This window comes from Malaya genurostris, chromosome 1 (genome assembly GCF_030247185.1).
Source record: "Malaya genurostris strain Urasoe2022 chromosome 1, Malgen_1.1, whole genome shotgun sequence".
NCBI classification, from domain to species: Eukaryota; Metazoa; Arthropoda; class Insecta; order Diptera; family Culicidae; genus Malaya; species Malaya genurostris.
In genome coordinates, this window is record NC_080570.1 from 16,830,477 (window position 1) to 16,845,310 (window position 14,834).

General features: G+C 34.5%; 1 protein-coding gene across 6 annotated transcripts in view; it reads left to right on the forward strand.

Moving 5' to 3' along the window:
• Nucleotides 1-14,834, forward strand: part of LOC131433671 (polypyrimidine tract-binding protein 2) — a 728,003-nt gene that overhangs the window by 309,556 nt on the left and 403,613 nt on the right. The gene's annotated exons all lie outside the window — the stretch shown is intronic.

The window sequence follows — 14,834 nt, forward strand, 5'->3', positions numbered from 1 at the left end:
ATAAAAAAGCAACAAATTCGACATCTACGTAACCTGTTAGCAACTAATAAGAAACAAATCAATCACTTGGTATCGCTTTGTCTTTAAGCTTGTTTAGGAGAGGTGTTCAGTAAACCTCATAAGAAGTTTGCGTAGCTCACGTAAAACTAAAAAAATAAGTTATACATTCGAGATTTTCGCAACTTATTATCAACCAATTAGGAGCAAATTTATCATTCGGTTTCGCTTTGCTCTTATGCTTGTTCAGGAGAGGTGCTTCGTGAATTTCATGTAAACTTAGCAAAGCTCACGAAAATATTTGCAACTTGAAACAAATTAATCTCTTGGCAACTTGAAGCAAACTCGCTTTGTTTTTAAGCTGTTTTAGTAGAGCTGCTTCAATTAATTTTTCTAGGGGGTTTTCAATTTAAGTTCATATAAACTTAGCGAAATGCTCGTAAAAATAAAATATATTAAGCAATAAATTGGAGGTTTTAGCAACTTATTTGAATTAATCACTTGGTTTTTTTTTTATTATTATATTTGTTTAATAGAGTTTCATATGAACTTATCCAATCTCAAGTTAAAATAAAAACAGCAAATTCGAGATCGTTGCCATTTATTAGCAACTATTTTGAAGCAAATTAATCACTTGATCTCAATTTGTTTCAATATTTATTTAGTAGAGATACTTCGTTAATTTTATATGAACTCAGCGAAGCTCACGTAATACTAAAAATAAAATAAGCAACAAATTCGAGATATTTGAAACTTGCTAGTAACTAATTAGAAACAAATTAATCACTTGATCTTACTTAATTTTTAAGTTTGTTGAAGAGAGGTGCTTCGTTAACTTCATATGAACTCAGTGAAGCTCACATGAAAATTTAAAAAGCAACTAATTCAAGATTTTCGCAACTTATTAGTAACTAATCATAAACAAGTAAATCACTTTGTTTTCTTGTTTGTTTAGGAGAGGTGCTTCGTTAATTTCATATGAACTTAGCGAAGCACAAGGAAACAATAAATTAGGCAACAAATTCAGGATCTTCGCAACTTATTAGCAACTAATTAGGAACAAATTTATCATTTGATTTGGCTTCGTTTGTTTGTTGGAATTTACCTGATAAGTGTCGTGGAGAAATGTTGAAACAGTCAGTCAGTCAATCGTGACAGAGCATCGTTCGAAAGCTCGAATTTAAAAATACTAACCATAACCCTCCAACCCCGCAGCAATTGTTTTGACTATTGGAGCAGACCTCATTCAAGGCCGATTCGATCGAAACCCTTTGGGGAAACCCAATTCGAAATAAAAGTTTGCTTGGTCACTTTTCCGAATATGCTGTTCCGTACGAACAGCCAGCCCAACGTAAAACCCGGAACCGGGTTCTTTTCATCAATATTCAAATATTGACCCCGCACAAACCCCGCTTGGGAACTGACCACAGCTGTTTGGTACACTCCGCCGCCACTGTCACTGCCATCATCGTCGGTCATAACCGCTATGAATTCCTCCATGATGGATGCAATAAAATTTCCATTTCCGTGAAAACGTTGCTCCTTTATTAGCAGCCACCCTTTCGCCGGTTGTATGCAGGTTGGTTGGTTGGTTGGTCTGGTCTATACTCATGTGTCAGTGTGCGTATGTGTCCCTGTCAAATACCGTCACTGGCTGAGTGCACACACAAAGATCCTCCGGGGGCCTGACGGAAATTTGACAGGTGGTTATAGTTCCATCATGAGCTTGCAGTTTCATTCGGTGCGTTTTTTTATTTTCCTACTCCCTTCGCAGACCCACATCTCGCTCTCGGACCCACCCGACGACGTAACTAATTCAAATCAAATCAGGAAATTAGCGAGATTGGATTGCATGCGCGAAATTTATGCAAAATCCTTGCTCGGTTTTTCATTGGCTCCACTCGTCGGTCGCGAATTTCCAAATTTCATTTAGCATAGGTTCATTGATCAGAAAAGTATTCTTTTGCTCCCTCCACGTACGAACACTTTTCGAATGCCATCCCGACGAATGCTGTTCGTCCCACGAATCAGCATCCGTCGTCCATTTCATTGTTTATTTGTTACCAACCAACCAACCAACTTGTGATCATTTTTCTCACGTCAGAATTTTTCCTTCTTTTCTATTTTTCACTTACAGGTACGTCTCACTCACGTTCCTCCACGAGGCAAAAATGGTGGATGCTCTTCTGGACGCGGATCCTTTCCTTCCCTCTTCCCGTTGGGGAGCCCGCCATTAAGTATACATTTATCAATCTTAATTTTCGAATCTGTGGTCGCTTCCTGGTTTGTTCGTTCGTTTTTTTTTCTTATTCTTCTTTGTTTTATTCTTTTCCTTTCCAACGGTGAGAGATGCTTGTCTCTCGTGGTACAAGACAACAAAAGATATGTAGCACGGGTGCCGCCGGAACCCGGACGCCGGGGTCGGATCCGGGACCGGGACCGGGCGGAAGAAAGAAAGAAATGCTTGATTTTAATTTATCTTTCCTAGTGGCGGTTCACGAGATGTCTAAACATTATTAATTGTAACGCATTTCGGGTGCGGTATTTGCTGTGGCGATCGGTGAGAGTTTAATTTTTCTTCGGAATCACCTCAAAATCTTATTTTAAACTGTGAGTTTGCGCGATGTTGTTTATAAACATTTTGGTACAATTCAGACATTTGGATTGTGAAACTACAAAAAGCTTTAATAAGTTCTCCTAGCTGGGAAACAGGTAGAGAATTAACCAGAAATAAGGAAATTACATAAATAATAATAAAAGATTTTGATTTCGTCTTCCACTTATCACTGCCTAGCACACAAAGTTGAACTGCTGGTGCAACACAGCATGTTCAGCTTGAACAACTAAGTAGATTTTACATACTTGAAAAAATTGCTAAATTCTTAAATTCCTCATTCTGAACTTTCAACATTTGACCGTTCGGTTGTACGGTAATAAAATTTTTGATGATCTGTCAAAAACTACCGTAAACTAAGTTAAGTTTCATAGCATAAACATACGGATAAATCGGCAAACTTAGTGTTTGTTTTAGACCGACGATTTATCAGATTTTCGAATGTTTTAAAACAATAGCTTTGTCGTTTATACAAATGCACTTTACATTTTGGATACATTTTGACACTCATTTTACGAGGTGATTAGGGTTTCAAGTTTTTAAATTGTCATTCCAAGTGTTTGCGTAGTCACGAAATACACACGACATTGTCAAGAATAATTCTCATACTGTATCAGAAAATAAAACAAAGTACACTGAAGTCTTTTTCTATGCGAATTTACGTGCCGCATAATTCTGAAAATTCGCATAAAAAAACCGCATAACTCTGAAACTTCGCAAAAAAAACCGCATAACTCTGAAACTTCGCATAAAAAACCGCAGAAGGGAAACTGCATAATTCTGAAAATTCGCATAAAAAAACCGCATAACTCAGAAACTTTGCATAAAAAAACCGCATAACTCTGCAAATTCGCATAAAAAGTCGCGTAAAAAAACCGCAAAAAAAGACCTCAGTGTACTTTGAAAAATCCCACAACAACGGTTGGGCTTATGTGAAAAGCATCATTACACTTCTAGCTGAATTGGAAAAGAATTTTTTCAATTGTACTATGTCATTATGTTACGGTAAAAAATCGACTTTTTCTTTGTTAGGCCCGGGGATTTCTCATTCCATGTTCGCCATAATCCTTCCAAATTCCGTCACAATACCCAACATAGAAACTTCTAAATAAGTCTAATTTTATCGGAGCTCGTTGAGCCATTTCCAAGAAAAATGACTCGATTGAAAACAAAAAATAAAGTTTGGTTTGTCGTTTACGTCACTTATATCGTAATATCTCCGGAACCGGGAGCAACGGCCATTTAATCTTGAAACTTCTACCAATAGTAGCTCTCAAGCGAGTCTAATATAGTTGAAATCTGTTCAGTTATCTCGTACAAACATTGAGCAGATAGACAAAAATAGTGCGTTTTGGCGGTTACGTCACTTATACATGAACATGAACTTACCGAACTGCTCAATTTTTGTAGGAGATGACTGAACAGATTTCAACTATATTAGACTCGTTTGAATTTGTAGCTCGATTTTTTTTTGAATTCTTCACTAAGTTCATATGAAGTTAGCGAAGCCCCCCCTCCAAGTATGCTTCAAAAAAAATTCAAAACTACCGTAACTACTTAGCAACAAATTATTCACTGGGCTTCGATTTGTTTCGAAGCATGTTTTGAAAGGGGGCTTCGCTAGCTTTGTATGAACGTAGCGAAGTTTTAAAAAAAAATTTAAAAATGTGCTAAAAATTCAAAATTATTGTCACTAAATAGCAACAAATTATTCACTGGGCTTCGATTTGTTTTGAAGTATATTTGGAAGGGGGGCTTCGCTAACTTCATATTATCTTGGCGAAGTTCTTAAAAAATTAAAAAAAAGTGAGCTAAAAATTCAAAATTATCGTAACTAATTAGCAACGATTTAGCAACAAAGTATTCACTGAGCTTGGATTTGTTTTAAAGCATATTTGGAAGGGGGGCTTCGCTAACTTTATATAAACTTAGCAAATTTCTCAAAAAATTTAAAAAAATGAGCTAAAAATTTAAAATTTTCGTAACTAACTAGCAAAAATTTATTCATTGGTTTTTTATTTGTTTTGTAGCATATTTGGAAGGGGGGCTTTGCTAACTTCATATTAACTTGGCGAAGTTCTTAAAAAATAAAAAAAAGTAAGCTAAAAATTCAAAATTATCGTAACTAATTAGCTACAAATTATTCACTGGGCTTTGATTTGTTTTGTAGTATATTTGGAAGGGGGGCTTCGCTAACTTCATACGAACTTAGTGAAGCTCTCAAAAAATAAAAAAAAAGTGAGCTAAAAATTCAAAATTATCGTAACTAATTAGCAACAAATTATTCACTGGGCTTCGATTTGTTTTGAAGCATATTTGGGGCTTCGCTTACTTCATATAAAATTAGCGAAGTTCTCAAAAAATTAAAATAAAGTGAGCTAAAAACTCAAAATTTTCGTAACTAATTAGCAACGATTTAGCAACAAATTATTCACTGGGTTTCGATTTGTTTTAAAGCATATTTGGAAGGGGGGCTACGCTAACTTCATATAAACTTAGGAAATTTCTCAAAAAATTTAAAAAAATGAGCTAAAAATTTAAAATTTTCGTAACTAATTAGTAAAAAATTATTCACTGGGCTTTGAACATAAACTTAGGGAGGCACCTCTCGCCGATGATGAATATTTTGTTACTAATTAGTGACGATAATTTGGAATTTGTAGCTCAATTTTTATTCTTTTTTTAAAGTACTTCTCTAAGTTCATATAAAGTTAGCGAAGCCCCCCTTCCAAGTATGCTTCAAAACAAATTCAAAATTACCGTAATTAATTAGCAAAAAATTATTCATTGGGCTTTGATTTGTTTTGTAGCATATTTGGAAGGGGGGCTTCGCTAACTTCATATGAACTTAGCAAAGTTCTCAAAAAATTTAAAAAAGAGCTAAAAATTCTAAATTATCGTAACTAATTAGCAACTAATTACCAACAAATTATTCACTCGACTTCGATTTTGAAGCATATTTGGAAGGGAGGCTTCGCTAACTTCATATAAACTTAGCGAAGTTCTCAAAAAATTTAAAAAGGGAGCTAAAATTTAAAAATATCGTAACTAATTAGCAACAAATTAGCAACAAATTATTCACATGGCTTCGATATGTTTTGAAGTATATTTGGAAGGGGGGCTTCGCTAACTTCATATGAACGTAGCGAATTTCTCAAAAAATTTAAAAAAGTGACCTAAAAATTTAAGAAAAATCGTGACTAATTAGCAACGATTTAGCAACAAATTATTCACTGGGCTTCGATTTGTTTTGAAGCATATTTGGAAGGGGGGCTTCGCTAACTTCATATAAACTTAGCGAAGTACTCAAAAAAAAATGAGAAACAAACTCAAAATTACCGTAACTAATTAGCAACAAATTTTTCACCTATTTGCGTTATCATCGGCCAGAGGTGTCTCGCTAAGTTCATGTTCATCACTTTATACCACATTGGAATAGTCAGCCATTGGAACTTGATCAGTGTCTGAACAGAAGTTTTGAAACGAGCCCAAAAAAGCTGAAATTGATTCATTCATTCATTTTTCCAATATTTGTTTATCCTTTCTAAAGAAAAAGGCAAGAATCGAAACGGCAGTAATATTATTGAATTAGGACACATACTTGCATGAGTTCGAAATGACACAAATAACGAAAATATCCTATAAATTTCGAAAAAAATCTTTAATATTTTACATTTTATAAGATGCACATAAATTGAACCTCGTAGATGAAATTCATTAAAATTTACCAAAAAAAAAAAAAATAAATACTACTAGTGAGAGCGGTGACTTGAACCGAGCATCGTTGGATCACAAAGTACGTCCGTTAATCGATTGGGCCACAGAAGCACACTTCTGTTTGCTTGGCTGGGGTGAGTGGTGCATATAAATTCATGCAGTTCCACTTGCTAGCCGAGTCGAAATTACATTCGGAACCAGTAAAATTTAGTCTCATCTAACATTAAGTCATGACATATGAAATTTTTCGTTATTTAACAAAATACGTCTTAATGAGTTGCATCAAATGTATGATTAAATTTTTTTAGTGTGTAAACATTAGAATCACCCTTCATACTTTAAATAATGAAGCACTAAAGATGCTACGAACGTAATATAAATACTGTAAACACAAGACAAGTAGGTTGGATAAACTGATATCCATAGTTTTGTGAAGTGGATCCCATACGACGATTCTGTTAAGTATTTGGAGGGAAGGGAAAGTAATCATTTATTATAAGCTGCTCTCGCATGTTTTGGAACCAGAACAAATTGGCTCATGTGGCACACGAAATTAAGTTCCCCTTCTGTCATCAACCTTGGAAAGCGAGCAACAGACCAGAAACGTTCAAACGTAGTCAGGTTAGAAAAGGTGTCATGTTCCATCACGACAACGTTAGGCTACACACGTCTATAGTGGAAAGCTTTCATGCGCCCATGCGATTACCATCGTTTTTTTTTTTGCATTGCAGAAATTTATTAGTGATAAGAAATTGGACTAAATCTTGAAACCAACACTCTTGTTGAAAATGAAGAAAATCGGCAAAAGTCGAGAATTTGGTTTTATCGAGCTAAATCGGAGTAAAGCCGGGTATTTTAGTGCCAAACTGGGACAAATATTACTAACCCAAATATGAATAACAATAATTTATTTAGTTTGAGAAAAAGTTTACGAATCACTTGCAAAATTGATGGCAAAGTTTCATCGGAAAAATGTTCAATAATTTCATTAAGAATTCTGAGGATGTTTTTAAGTCTTCCTTCATATTTTTTAAGTTTGCTAGTGATTTTTCTTATAACATAATTAGTCTCACTAATGTCATCCTTAGACAGTATCTGTGTTTTATGCTCATATTTGTGTGAGATATTGATTTCACAAAATTAAAAAAGTTATCGACTTAAACCTCAACTACCGTTTGCGGGGGGAGTATTTGATTTCTTTCTGCGAGAGCTGAAACTGTTTTCTGAGGACTTGTAAAGAACCTCAAAAAGGTTTAGAATATAGGTTGACTTGATCAGTGAATCGCTGTGTAATTTTCTTTTGAAAGGTGCTCAACTATGGATTCCATAGTAGAATCACAGGAATGTTGATATTGATTTCGACGAAGAGCAGTTGATGACGGAAAAATCAAATTTAGTTTGAGCTTGTGGAATTGATAGACTCCTAACTTCAATCATGTAATGATTTAAATAATTTGTTGCTGTAACGATTTTAGCCGATTTTTCGGAAACAATTTCATGGTTTAGATTGCTTCCGGAATGAGATCTGTATCCTAACCGATTAGTATAGTAGTATACGGTGGTAGAATGTAGAACTAATTGTATTAATGATTGCTTTATTTGAAATCCTGAATATTATTGGTAGATGATCTGAATCAAAGTCGGTTTGAGTAATCCGTTCACTACAAAATTTACATTTATCTTCTATATCCAGATCAATTGCTGCATAAGGGTTTCTCATAAAAGATAAACTAGTTGGGCTGTTTGGAAATAGAGCTTGCTAAAAGCCCGCGGAGAGTTCATCATGCTACTATCATTTGATTTATTTGCTGATCAACGCATTCAAATCGTAAACATGCCACATTTAAAAAAAATGGTATGACATGACGGATGTACCTATCGTTTATTTACTAACAGATACATTAGAAAGAAATGATGTTTCAGAAGAGCGGAACGGTTTTGTTAAATTTTAAGTTTGATTCTGTTGGATGTGAATTTTTTCTGTCAGTAATTGAATTTATATTTTTCATCACAATCACAGCATGCAATTTCTTCTGAGGACATCGATCATTGAATCAAACCATCGGTTTGTATTTACCACAACATAACATGGTCGAAGCAATGGCAATGACAGTATTGTGTTCGGTTCACTGATTACGGTATTGGCAAGGAACGAAGGAAGCGCCGTACGAAATGCTTTGAAATTGAAGATATAGATTGTTCAGTTTTTGCAATGACTGAGTGGAAACATATTTGGAGAAGCCAAATGAAAAACTAACAGATTTTTTGGAAAAAAAATACGCTCAGAGACAGGACTCGAACCTGCGTTCTTATACATTCCGTGCATACGCGCTATGATTTCGCCACTCTGAATATTGTTTTATTCACTCTAAAATGTCAGTCAGACATAGTAGAACGTAGAACGTACATCGAACATGGTCTACATTCTGGCCGCCATCCGACCGATACTTTACATCCAAACATCAAACACTAGTCTTCTCGCTTTATACCTATTTTTCGATCAAGCATTGAGTAGGAGAGTGTATTTATAATCGCTTATCACCTTCTTTAATGGTGCCAGTTGCTGGTTGGACATCGGACATTTCTTCTGTGTCCCTAAAATTCGACTCTAAAAGAATATCGGATATAAAATCCTATGATTTTAGATCTTATGAGATGCATATAAGTGGAGCATCGTAGTTCACGCAAATTTTCGTGCAAGAACATGTAATATTATGTATGATTGCTAAATTCCATGACATAAAATTCATTGAAATAAAAAAAAATACTCACGACCGCCGCGACTTGAACCGAGACCATCATCGGATCACAAAGTACATCCGTTAATCGACTGAACCACAGAAGCACACATCCAGGCTAGCGGTAAATGCATATAAATTCATACTGTCTCACTTGCTAGCCGAATGCCAATTTCATTCGAAACCAGTAAAATTCATTCTTACCCAATATTAAGTAATTACAAGTGAAATTATCCGTCATTCAACTACTTAGGTCTCTATGAATTGCATTGCATGAGGGATTAGGTCACCTGTGAGATTCAATTTTTGGTTGAGAGTGTTGTTAACTGGATTCGATTTTCCGGGAGGAGAGTTTTTCCTCAATGATTTATTTTCAACCATATGTATAAAAAAATTAAAAACAGTCTGGGTGCACTCGTAAACCTAACCTACGTGTAGTCCAAAACCGCTAGATGACTAGCAAAAAGTTTTATGCTATTTTTTAATAAATATTTCCCACTTACACTCACATCCTCATGTGCACCTCGTGTACTGCACAACTGGTCAAATTGGCTCTGTGAGAATTGTAGGCAGGAGAGGCTTCAGTGGTTTATGCTTATGGCAGTTGAAAACAAATTGCTATCCCAGTTGCAACGTCGAAACGGTTCTGATATCATACCATATAAGCAGTGCACAACGCATAAATTTTGTCACGAGACGTCACTGATATTTCCTATTTATATATCGAGATTCCCGAAAAATACTTCAATCCTATCTACTAGCGAATCTATTATACACTGAGGTCTTTTTTTATGCGGTTTTTTACGCGACTTTTTTTATGCGAATTTTCAAAGTTATGCGGTACGCCAATTCGCATAAAAAAGACTTCAGTGTAATGTTCTTTTCGTTTACAAGGGTTATCTTATTTTAAAAATAATTACCCCTAAATTTATGCAAGGTTATATCTATATCTATTTTCATTTGGTTATATTTATATCTATTTTCATTTGATTTTACGTTTCTTCTTTGGCTCATCAGTGCGTAGCAGTTTATGTAGCGACCTTACGGCTCAACAAAAACCGCTAGGCAGATGTAAAGTTAATACTACTTGCAAAACATTTTCGTATTACTGTGGAATGTAATGTCTGGACTGACGTCTCGGACGAAAAAAGTTTCGGCTTGTGTCGTCGGTGTAAGGTCAAAGTGTTTCGCAAATCAAAGCCAAAAATTCTACATGGCGCCGGCACGAGGCGATGTTCCTGCGAAGTTTAAGTTTGCTTTTATGGATGAATTTTCTCAGAAAAAAAACTGATGTTTTAGCAAGGGTTATGCAGCTGCAGAGCAAAAACCAAAGTGTTCGTGTCGGGTACGACGATGGACTCGAAACTGTACAAGAAAGAATACCTCAAAAATCGCATATTTCCTTTCATTAAATCCCATAACGGTCCCGTGAAGTTTTAGCTAGATTTGGTGAGTTGCCACTACAGCCGGGAAGTCATCGAGAGATTTTGGACAGTAATGAAGCGGAAGCTTAAAAAAGGTGGAAAAGTAGAACTCTCGCAAAAGGTGATTGGATCCAGTGGCCTTCGTTCTATGGACCAATCAACGCACGACGAGAGGCATGAAATAGTAACTGGTTAACACTTTTGAGTTATCTGTTGGTGCACTTCCAGTCAACAATCATTTCTGTCCATCTGTTCCAAAACTGCTCCCGCATCTCGTCGTATTACAATTGCCGCTGGTTCCGGTAAACCGATTCACCCGGTCCTATTCTAATTACGATTGATCTCGGCCGATCATTCATCCAGTAGTTCACCTCAGTAGTTATCCCATTAACTAATGGAGGCGGCAGTAACCATTAGAACCGGATTACCGCACAACCGGCGGCATGACAATTCGCCCATTGAATGAAAATCCTTTCATCCGTGAGCAGAACCGAGCAGGCAGTGCAGGCAGACCGACCCGCATTGGATTTCGGGACGCGAAATAATTATTTTCAAATGGGGGGAAAATTGACTTCCTGCGTATATCCTCGTGTGCTGCGCGCACCGACTCGAGCACGAGAGATAAACCCAGATTGGTGGAATTGATAGCTAATAGAGCATGTAACAATCGTAACGGGCGGTAATATTTGCTACGAAATCGCTTTCAGTTCAAATACGCGATCGTACCAATCTCGCCCGTGTGTGTCACCGCCGGAGCCCGAGATGGGATGGAAACGCACTGGGATTTCGGGATGCAGTTTTCACAATTAGAGCTCTTCGCAGGATGGCACCGGGTAAATGATGCTGGTTGGCTACAGAACAAAATGATAATGATTAGGCGTAAAAGCACCTGAAAGTCGAACCCGTCGTCGTTGGTTTTGTGCTGGACACGAGAAAACCGATCCGCTCTTTCCCATCGGATGGAAAATGAAAGGATGTGGTACCGGGCCACCACCAACCACCGGGGTGGGGGGAGGCTCTATCGCCCAAAAGGACCATCAATTCAATACGGGTCGGATTCGATTGATTTGATTGGGTTCACATGCACACGCTCGCACACATGAACAAGTACAAGCACAAACACACACACCTCACATGGTGAAGGTTCTGGTCTGTGCTCTCACCGGTGGACAAAGTAGTGAAATGTCTATATTGCATCAAATCAAAATCAGTTTTGTCATCATCATCGTCGTCGTCGTTGTCGTTGTAGTCACCATAAACGGCTCGAATGCTAGGTTCCTGGTCCTTCTTTTTATATCAGACTTATGCTGCTGTACTGCTGTAGCCTCGTTACGCGATAGCCAACCCGCAGAGTGGTGATGAACGGAGGGAATTATGTTCCGCAGAAATTTATTCTTACGAATCAATCACTGAATGAAAGTAAAAATAACATAAATTTTTTCATTGATCCACATTAGAGTGATGTTTAGTTCCATTTTCAGTGGACAAGTCTCCCTAAGGAAGCCGTCGTGTATCACCGAAACGTTGAAATTTCTATAAAAATAGAAACAAATCTGAAAATAATACATGCGACACTATGGAGAAAACACGAAACAAATATGACAAGAATTTTCGAGAAAATTAGGAATGTTGATGATTTTGGTAGTTTGGAGGATTTCGAAATTATTGATCTTTAAGAATTTGAACATCTGAAATTCGTTTCCTTCGTGACGTCAGGAAAGACATTGGGCTTCGGTGCAATATACATATTGAACTGTTTAATTTTGCACTAAGCAGTTCGATTTGAACTGCTCTGCAATGACGAGTCGAAGACGAAACGTAAAGAATAGTGATTTGGAATCAATTTAAACCAATTTTGATAATTTTAAAATCTTGGAAAATGCCCAATATTTCTTTAATTACGAGAATTTAAGAATCTGGAGAATTTTGAGAGTTGCGAAAATTTTTAATCTTTTTAGAATTAAGAAATTTTACCAATCTTGAAATTTAAAAAAAAGTTTAAATTTTTTTTTTATTTCGAGGATTTTTGCCAGGATTTTTCGGGAATATTGTGATCCTACCGAATTTTTAAAAATCGTAAAAATTGAGAATTTTGAAAATCGAGAATTTGGCGTTCGTAAATTTTTGTAGTATTTCAATAATCTCGAGTATTCTGAAAATTTGGAAAATTTTACCAGTTTGGGGAATTTTAAAAATTTTGAGAATACAGAAATTATGGGTTCAGAATTCGTAAAATCACCCAAAAACAATATTTTAATAACTTATTCAAGTTTTGTAACATTTATACAATAAGTTTAAGTTTATCGTATTATATACGATTTGTGAAAGTTTCATTTGAATATGTTTATTTGTCAAAGAATGGCATTATTTGATGAAAAATTTCATTTCACAAAAATTTTCAGAGAAAATTTTCTTATCAACGTTTTTTTCCAGAAAGTCAAATTTGATAATTTTAATAATCAAATTGAACCAAATTATCAAAATTTAACAAAAAATAAAAAAAAAACAATTTTTTCGACGATTTTACGAATTCTGACCCTATGAATTTTTAGAATACTTGGGGAAAATTCGTGTATCTTACGAATATCGGACAGTTCTCTATAATCTGTTTTTCCAAACTTTTCACTGTGTATTAAAAGTTTTCAGAGTTTATACTATTTGCAGGATTATAAGAATATTGTTAATATAGAAATATTTGAGATATTAACGTTTCTCATAATTTCACAACTCAAGAATTATAACGATATTGATTTAATGAATTTTCCAAATATGAGAATTTAAGAAAAGACACGCAATTTTCACAATTTTTACGATTTTTGCTAGTCTTACAATCATGATAATATAGAAAATTTTGAAAATTTGGAGAGTTTTGAACAATTTGAATGTAACAACTTTTGAAGTTTTAACAAGTTTGACAACTTACTTGAAAAAAATTCGTCTATCTTACAAACTTCGAAAAATTCACTGGGATTTTTTTTAGAATTTATTTTTCGAAACTTCTGTGTTTTAAAAATTCTCAGAAAATTTTGTAAATATAGGAATATTTTAGATAGTAACGATTTTCATAATTTAAAAAATCAAGAATTTTGAAAATATTGATTTAAATTAATTTTAAGACTATTTGCAGACAATTTGAATAAATATTCCAAATATGAGATTAAAAAAAACATGTATTTTATCTATTTGTTGGATTTCAACAATTTTCGTAATTCTCACGATTTTTGCAAGTTTTAAAATTTTGATAACATAGAAAATTTTGAGAATTTCTAAAGTTTTATTTTTCTAAATTTACTTTGTTTTAACAATTTTGTCAAATTGTATCCCAATTTCGACAATTTTTTCCAATTACCTCGATTATTGACAATTTTTTACACTTTTTTCGGTTTTTCACTTCTCTAATTATTTCGCACAAGTTCCGCAATTATCACAATTTTTTTTATTCAACTGCTTACAATTTTGGCGCTTTCGCCAATTTTGACAGTTTTAAAAGTTTTAACAAAACTAGGAGTTTGAAGAAATGTGATAATTTTATAACCTTTCGAACTTTGAGGATTTCGAAAATATTGACAGTTTAGATAAACTTTAGAGATATTTCAACCAATTTAAATTATTTGGAGTATTTTGACAATGTATACAATCTTGTCTTTTTTCAGTATACTTACAATCTGACTTGTTTTGGAAATTTGCATATCGCAGAGTATTTAAAGTTTTATTTGGTTTCAAATTTTAATTTTTGGCTTCTGAAATTTTGATTGATTTCTCTATTCTAATTAGTTGAATTTTGATTTTTTTAAAGTTTATTTGAATGTTGTCTTTTGTGATTTAACTTGGCTGATGATTATTCACTGTTAGCTATTGACTTTAAAATTTTGTATTTCGTCTTTCGTTTTCCTCTGTTGGGTTTTCATTTTGAAATTTTGTCATCTTACTTTAGATTATCATTTCACTTTATTTTCATTTTTCATTTATCAATTTTCTTTTATCATTTTTTACTATTTACTGTTCTATGTTACCTTTTCACCTTTCACTTTTCACTTTACACTTTATACTATACACTTTTCACTTATCACTTTTAGCTTTCCGTTTTTTACTTCTCTACTTTTCATTTTGCACTCAGCTTTCAGTTTTCACTTTTGACATTCGACCTTTGACTTTTGGCTTTTGAAATTTTACTTGAATTTTGACATTTTACTTGACTTACGACTTATGACTATTATTATTTGATTATTGAATTTCGGCTGTTATTGACTATTGACTATTGATTTTTGACTATTTTGACTATTGACTATTGACTATTTTGACTATTGACTATTGACTATTGACTATTGACTATTGACTATTGAC